This window comes from Panthera onca, chromosome B4 (genome assembly GCF_046562875.1).
Source record: "Panthera onca isolate mPanOnc1 chromosome B4, mPanOnc1 haplotype 2, whole genome shotgun sequence".
NCBI lineage: Eukaryota > Metazoa > Chordata > Mammalia > Carnivora > Felidae > Panthera > Panthera onca.
This window is the reverse complement of record NC_138345.1, coordinates 82,529,627-82,535,626: the sequence shown is the minus strand read 5'-3', so window position 1 is coordinate 82,535,626 and position 6,000 is coordinate 82,529,627.

Genomic DNA, 6,000 nt, shown 5'->3' with positions numbered 1-6,000 from the left:
ATTTGGAAGGTTCTCCAAGATGTATAGTAAAAAAATTTTTTTAATTTTTTTTTTTTTTTTTTTTTTTTTTTTAAGTAGGCTTCACACCCAGCAATGCAGGGCTTGAACTTGCAACCCTGAGATCAAGACCTGAGCTGAGATCAAGAGTCAGACACTCAACCAACTGAGCCACCCAGGCGCCCCTAGAGTAAAAAAAATTCTTAGAGGAAAAATACAAAATAGTGCTTATAGTATGGTACCATTTGTGTAAAAGAGAAAAATATATAATTGCTTACATTTGGATAAAATATATACAGGAAAGATATACAGACAACTGATAACAATGCTTGCTTCTGGATAAAGTAGGTAGCTAGGAACAGACAAGAGGGTGACTACACTATATGCCCTTTTGTACCCTCTAAATTTTGTGGGTTAAAAAAAATTTTTTTTAATTTTTTTTAATTAAAAAAAAATTTTTTTTGACGTTTATTTATTTTTGAGACAGAGAGAGACAGAGCATGAACAGGGGAGGGTCAGAGAGAGGGAGACACAGAATCTGAAACAGGCTCCAGGCTCTGAGCTGTCAGCACAGAGCCTGACGCGGGGCTCGAACTCACGGACGGTGAGATCATGACCTGAGCCAAAGTTGGCCGCTTAACCGACTGAGCCACCCAGGCGCCCCACAAAAAAATTTTTTTTGACGTTTATTCATTCTTGAGAGACAGAAAGACAGAGCATGAGTGGGGGAGGGGCAAAGACACACACACACACACACACACACACACACACACACACACACACACACACACACACACACACACACACACACAGCAGGCTCCAGACTCTGAGCTGTCAGTACACAGCCCGATGCAGGGCTCAAACCATGAACTGTGAGATCATGACCTGAGCTGAAGTCAGACGCTTAACCGACTGAGCCGCCCAGGTGCCCCATGTGGGTTTTTATTTTTTTTAAGATTTTATTTTTAAGTAATCTCTACACCCAATGTGGAGCTCAAACCCATAACCCTGAGATCAAGAGTCACATGCTTCACTGACTGAGCCAGCCAGGCGCCCCTGTACCTTCTGAATTTTGAACCAAAATTCAGATGAATAAATAAATATGCAAAAGAAAATAGTCCTAGCAATGAATTTTAATTGGTCACTTTTATGACCTGTGTTTTTCCCCTGCTTGAGCTTCTACGCTCAATAAAAGAAATTCTGGGGTGCCTCAGTGGCTCAGTTCATTAAGCATCTGACTCTTGATTTCGGCTCAGGTCATGATCTCACAGTTGGTAAGTTCGAGCCCTACGTCAGGCGTCAGGCTCTGTGCTGACAGTGTGGAGCCTACTTAGGATTCTCTCTCTCGCTCGCTCGCTCTCCCCTCCCTCTCTCTCCTCTCTCTGCCCCAACCCCACTCACGCTTTCTCTCTTTCAAAATAAGTAAGTAAACTTAAACGTCCAGCTCCATGCTGGCAGTGCAGAGCCTGACTAGGGGATGGAACTCACCAACTGTGAGATCATGACCTGAGCCAATTTTCTATTAGCGCTTCTCTCTGCTCCTCCCTCCCACTCTCTCTCTCAAAATAAATAAACTTTTAAAATAAAATTATAAAAATAATTCTGTTAAACATTGTGATCCTACACACTTCCCTAGTTTTAAATCATTTTAATTCTACTATAAATATGTGAATGAGAATTGCACAAAACACTTAATAAAAAATTTAGGGGCACTGAGTGGCTCAGTTGGTTAAGTGTCTGACTCTTGATCACGACTGACTAAGCTCAGGAAAGGAGCTCACAGTGGGTGTGTTCAAGCCCCACCCGGTGGGGCAGCATAGGGATTGTTTCCCTCTCCCTGCAAGTCCCCCACTTGAGTGCACATGTTCTCTCTTTCCCAAAAATAAACATGAAAAAAAAAAAGAAAAATTTCAAATCAAGTGCCAGTACTGTCAATAACTATCACAGAAATATGTACATATTACTTTTTTTCCAATTTCTGTATTTAGTAATTCTCACAAAACAGCAATTATATTAATCATTTTCATACATCATAAATTTATTTGGCACTTTCTGTACTTTTTACTGTGATTTTTTTCATCTAAGTTAAACTGGAATAGTAAATGCATATAAGTAAATATACTTAACCTTGAAAATTTCTTACTGTACATATTACCTGATAATCTGATTTAGGCAGGGAGATGGGTTAAGTGGGTGATGGGTATTAAGAAGTGCACCTGTTGAGATGAGCAGTGGGTGTTGTATGTAAGTGGTCAATCACTAAATTCCATACTTGAAACTAATATTACACTCTATGCTAACTGGAATTTAAATAAGAACTTGAAAAAAGTAAAAAATAAAATTGTTTTCTCTAAAAATTTCCCAAAGATCAGAGGGTTGGAACAGTAGCCTTTAGCAAATTGACAGGCAAAAGTGGGTGATGTATAAAAATGTTCAAATGATGTAAAATCTTCAGAAATTAAGGTTTATAGAGTGTTCAAGTAGAAGAATGTGGTTAAAATTAGTTTTACTTAGTTTTTTACAGAATGGTTTTGTTTACTATATGGTAACACAAGATTCTGAAAACACTTTTCATGTTTTTTAGCTTAAAAAAAGTATTAAAATGCTATCAACAACAACCACACACAAAAGGTTTTTTCTTTTTGCTGTTTCAAATTCTTTCAAATTAGCACTGAAATCTTTTTTAGGTACCCCAGCAAAATCTACATTCTCTTAACACATTATAATGATTCAGACTTGCTATAATCTATTCATGTGGCCACCAGAGAAACCAATTTACAGGAGAGATTATTTGACAAAATAGAGAAAATGTATATAAATGTATATTGGGCATTATAAATTTGACCAGTATGATGATATATTGTGATTTTTTTTTACATGCTCATGTCTGTACTTTTTCAGTCCTACAAAATTTAGTTTTGTAACTGCAAAACTAAATAGGAATTAGAAAAGCACATTTGGATAGATCATAGATACATCTGAATTTATACAAAATTTCATTCACTCTGTGAAGGTCTAGTCGATAAAATCAAGTTAAAACATGTGCACCAGTACCATCGTGCTACTCTAGCCAGAATCTAAATCCTATTCAAATACATGTGCTTACTAATGAATACTTAGCAATATTTAAGTACATTAACTGATCTAGTGGCCTTGATTAATAATATTATTTAAACTTTCAAAGCCAATGAATGCCTTAAGCCCATGAACTCAAAGTAACACAATGGCGGCAGCAGCTTAGTTCACCACTATCACAGACAGAATGAGAAGTGATGACAAGTGGTTAAGTGTAATGGCTCTTCAAAAAACTTGGCAGAATGAAAACAGGTAAGAAAGAGACCTCCAGTAGGGGAGGGGCAGAGAGAGTGGGAGATACAAAATCCGAAGCAGGCTCCAGGCTCTGACCTGTCAGCACAAAGCCCAACTCGGGGGTTAAACTCACTGACCGTGAGATCATGACCTGAGCCAAAGTCAGTGCTTAATCAACTGAGCCACCCAGGTACCCCTTAATTTTTAAAAAAAGAATAAAAAAAAAAGAGTAATACTGATGGAAAATCTGAATTGCATAAAGCTGCTTAACTGAAATATATTTTAATTAAACACTGAGTCAAAACATACTCAGTGACTGGGGCGCCTGGGTGGCGCAGTCGGTTAAGCGTCCGACTTCAGCCAGGTCACGATCTCGCGGTCCGTGAGTTCGAGCCCCGCGTCAGGCTCTGGGCTGATGGCTCGGAGCCTGGAGCCTGTTTCCGATTCTGTGTCTCCCTCTCTCTCTGCCCCTCCCCCGTTCATGCTCTGTCTCTCTCTGTCCCAAAAATAAATAAAAAACGTTGAAAAAAAAAAAAAAAAAACATACTCAGTGACTGTTTCTGCAGATGGAAAGACTTGAGCATGTTCAAATGGTGAAAGATAGACTCATTACAGAGAAATAATTCGAAAAATACCGCAAAGTAAGTGGAGAGATTAACCAAGAATGATGGAAGGATTCCTCTTCAATAGTATCTGGAGGGATAAACACAGAATATAAGTGTAATGGCAGGAAATTGAGGATTTCTTTGTGAAGCAGTGGGGTGGCGACTTCAAGTGAAGTAGAGAATCTTTGAAAGAAGGTTGACAATGGACTTCAAGCTGTATTACAAAGCTGTAATCATCGAGACAGTATGGTACTGGCACAAAAATAGACACTCAGATCAATGGAACCGAAGAGAGAACCCGGAAATGGACCCACAAACGTATGGCCAACTAATCTTTGACAAAGCAGGAAAGAATATCCAATGGAATAAAGACAGTTTCTGCAGCAAGTGGTGCTGGGAAAACTGGACAGCGACATGCAGAAAAATGAACCTGGACCACTTTCTTACACCATACACAAAATAAACTAAAAATGGATGAAAGAGGGGCACCTGGGTGGCTCAGTCGGTTGAGTGTCCGACTTCGGCTCAGGTCATGATCTCATGGTCTGTGAGTTCGAGCCCCGCGTCGGGCTCTGTGCTGACAGCTCAGAGCCTGGAGCCTGCTTCAGATTCTGTGTCTCCCTCTCTCTCTGACCCTCCCCCGTTCATGCTCTGTCTCTCTCTGTCTCAAAAATAAATAATAAAACATTAAAAAATTAAAAAAAAAAAAAAATGGATGAAAGACCTAAATGTAAGACAGGAAGCCATCAAAATCCTAGAGGAAAAGCAGGCAAAAACCTCTTTGACCTTGGCCACAGCAACTTCTTACTCATCTCCAGAGGCAAAGGAAACAAAAGCAAAAATGAGTTATTGTGACCCCATCAAAATAAAAATCTTCTGCACGGCGAAGGAAACAATCAGCAAAATTAAAAGGCAAGCAATGGAATGGGAGAAGATATTTGCGAACGACATATCAGATAAAGGGTTAGTATAAAATCTATAAACAACTTATCAAACTCAACACCCAAAAAACAAATAATCCAGTGAAAAAATGGGCAAAAGACATGAATAGGCACTTCTCCAAAGACATCCAGATGGCCAACCAACACATGAAAAAATGCTCAACTTCTCTCATCATCAGGAAATACAGATCAAAACCACAATGAGATACCACCTTACACTTGTCAGAATGGCTAACATTCACAACTCAGGCAAAAACATGTTGGTGAAGATGCAGAGAAAGAGGATCTCTTTTACACTGCTAGTGGGAATGCAAACTGGCGCAGCCACTCTGGAAAACAGGATGGAGGTTCCTCAAAAAACTAAAAATAGAACTACCCTACGACCCAGCAATTGCACTACTAGGTATTTATCTAAGGGATACAGGTATGCTATTTCGAAGGGGCATATGCACCCCAATGTTTATAGCAGCACTATCAACAATAGCCAAAGTATAGAAAGATCCCAAATGTCCATTGATGGGTGAATTGATAAAGAAGATGTGGTATATATACACAATGGAGTATTACTCGGCAATCAAAAAGAATGAAATCTTGCCATTTGCAACTACGTGGATGGAACTGAAGGGTATTGTGCAAGCGAAATTAGAGAAAGACAAATATCATATGATTTCACTCATATGAGGACTTTAAGACACAGAACAGATGAACACATAGGAAGGGAAGCAAAAATAATATAAAAACAGGGAGGGGGACAAAACGTAAGAGACTTAAATATGGACAACAAACAGAGGGTTACGGGGGGGGGGGGTTGTGGGAGGGGGGATGGGGCATTATGGGATCTCCTGAAATCATTGTTGCACTATATGCTAACATGGATGTAAATTAAAAAATTAAATTAAATTAAATTTAAAAAGAAGAAGAAGGTTAACAAGGAATTGCCTTTGGGATGTAAATATTCTTATCATAGTGTTTAACTCTTCATAATGCAGGGGTGCCTGGCTGGCTCAGTCAATAGAGGAGATCCTTCAAGCCCCATGTTGGGCATGGAGCCTACTCAGATACGTACATACATACTTACGGTTTATGATGAGACCCCACCTATATACTCAACTTCACTGATCCACACATTCTCACACCCAACCAAACTT